General features: G+C 45.0%; 1 protein-coding gene across 1 annotated transcript in view; it reads left to right on the plus strand.

Moving 5' to 3' along the window:
* Window positions 1-1,362: 1,362 nt before the first annotated feature.
* Window positions 1,363-2,500, plus strand: part of LOC122264445 (uncharacterized) — a 6,234-nt gene continuing 5,096 nt past the window's right edge. The window contains exon 1 of the mRNA XM_043033342.2: window positions 1,363-1,441. The gene's annotated coding sequence lies outside the window, so the exon portion shown is untranslated. The remainder of the gene's footprint in view (window positions 1,442-2,500) is intronic.

Below are 2,500 nucleotides of genomic sequence, written 5' to 3' on the forward strand. Positions count from 1 at the left end.
AGAGAGAGAGAATGAGAGGAGGAGGAGAAGAGAGAGAGAGAGTAAGGTAAGAGCGAGAGAGAGAAGAGAGAGAGGAAAAGGAGAATGAGAATGAGGAGAGGGAGAGAGGAAAGAGAGAGAGTGCGAGAGAGAGAGAGAGAGGGAGAATAGAGGAGAGAGAGAGAGGAGAGAGGAGAGGAGAGAGAGAGAAAGAAAGACAGAGAGAGAGAGAGAAAGGAAGAGAGAGAGAAAGAAGAGAGAGAGAGAGAGAGAGAGAGAGAGAGAGAGGAGAGAGAGTGAGAAGAGGAAAAGAGAGAGAGATAGAGAGGAAGGAGAGAGAGAGTGAGTGAGAGAGAGAGAGAGAGAATGATGAAAGAGAGAGCGGAATGAGGAGAGAGAGAGAGGAAGAGAGAGGGAGAGAGAGGAGAGAGAGAGAGAGAGAGAGAGCGAGGAGAGAGGAGGAGAGAGATAAGAGAGGAGAGAAGGAGAGGAGAGAAGGAGGAGAGAGAGAGAGAAGAGGAGAGGAGAAATGAGAGGAGAGAAGAGGAGATGAGATAGAGAGAGAAGAGAGGAGGAGAGAGAAGAGAGAGAGAGAGGAAGAGAGAAAGAGAGAGAATGAAGAAAGAGAGAAGGCTAAGAGAGAGAGGAGAAGAGGAAGAGAATGAAAGAGGAAGAGAGAGAAGAGAGAGAGAGAATGAGAGAGGAGAGAGGAGAGAAGAGAGAGAGAGAGAGGAGAGAGAGGGAGAGAAAGAGAGAGGAGAAAAGAGAGGAGAGAGAGAGAGAAGGAGAGGAGCGAGGAGAATGAAGAGAGAGAGAGAGAGGAAGAGAGATAGAGAGAGAAGCGAAATTTTGTGGCGAGAACGTTTTGGCTAAGCAAAATAGCAAAATCATGTAACCTCGAAACACATAGCCAATGTTGAATATCTTGTAAATTATTATAATAATTTCACTCAGCAGAAATAAATCATAAAAACATGTTAAGAAACAACGGCAATGTCATTTAGAGTATTTGTACTATCATAATATAAAAATGTTGCATGGTCAGTTTCCCGGGCCACAACATCGTACATCTGGTAACTGGCGTCCGGTACTGCCCTCACTCATTTATCTTTTTCCGTTAATTTTTTTTATATATATTTATATATATATCTTATCTGTCATTACCCAAAGATCATTGGAAATTGTGTTGCTTAGAGAGACACAAAAAGCCGTTCGGTCGAGCACCTCGTCATAGATGTGTGCCCAGGCCTCCCTATTGTAGACACCATTTAATAGAGCAGCCCCATAAATTGAAAACTGGCAAACACCTCTAGAATAGATTACTAATACGTCGATCTTGTCGTAGAGCCACCTTCCCAAGTGACAAGTTAGAGCGCTCCCTAGGAGAAGGAGCGGGTGCCAACAGCTTTAGCAATTGGTCTGTCAAATCGAGCAGTTTCCCTAAAGTACAGTTAGAAAAACGGTAAGGGGCCTGAATGGGGATGTAGATCAAGTGTCTTTAGTCGTAGACTCTGTTGGAAGTTTTATTGGTGGCTAAGTGGGTCCAGGGGGACGCAGAACTTTTAGGGGTGTTGGGCTAGGGTCATGGTCGTGCGTGGGGCTGGTGCGGCTGATGTGCGTAGGAGTGCGTGTGTGTTTTAGTGTTTCTGATGTGGGTGTGTGGTGGGATAGTGAGTGTGGAGTGTGTGTGGTCTCTATCTCTACTCTAGTGGTTTTGTCTTGTGAGTGATTAGTTTTTAGATATGTTTGTGTATTTTTGAGTGGTTGTGGATTACTGGTTGTCAATTGCGTGCGATCTAGAAGTGCTTGAGGTGTTTTTAGTTGATATATAGTGTGTGTTGTGCACAAAACTATTTGTGAGTTGTGAGTTGTGTTAGTGTGAGTGAGTGTGTGGGGGTTGTGTTGTATGTGGGGTGTGAGTGAGTGCGATAGGTGTGCGTGTGACGTGTGCAGGTGTGCGTGGAGCGTGACTGTGTTTGTTATTGTTGTGCGGTGGGAGAAACTATATATTCTCCCTAATTCATAGCTCTCATCTTCCTCACTCTCCATCTCTCTCTCACCTCTCTATCTATCTATCTGTGAGGTGTGTATGTGGGTGTGTGTGTATATGTCATGTGTGAGAGATTGTGTGAGTGTGTTTTTTGGAGAGGTTTGTGTGTGATGTAGTGTTTGTAGTGGGTGGTTTGTGTGGTGTGTGTGTGTGAGTGAGTGTGTGTGTGGGTGTGCGGGTGGGTGTGGAGAGTGCGAGGATGCGATAGAGATGTGTTTGTGTGAGTTTTAGTGTGAAGAGTGTGTGTGAGTGTGTGTTGATATGGGGGGGGTAGGGTGTGGGGTGGGTGGGTGGACTATGTAGTAGTTTTTATTTGATCAGTAAGTTTGAGTGTGTGATAGGATGTTGTGGTGGTTGTGTGGGGTATTTAGAGTTGTGTGGAGTTATTGTTGATGAGGTGGTGGGAGATTGGCTAGTGTTTTTTGGGTGTGTGTAGGAGTTATTGATGTTGAGTGAGAGTGTTTTAGAGTG

Source organism: Penaeus japonicus, unplaced genomic scaffold (assembly GCF_977035675.1).
Source record: "Penaeus japonicus unplaced genomic scaffold, GWHDUDI00000001_assembly GWHDUDI00000005, whole genome shotgun sequence".
Taxonomy (NCBI): domain Eukaryota; kingdom Metazoa; phylum Arthropoda; class Malacostraca; order Decapoda; family Penaeidae; genus Penaeus; species Penaeus japonicus.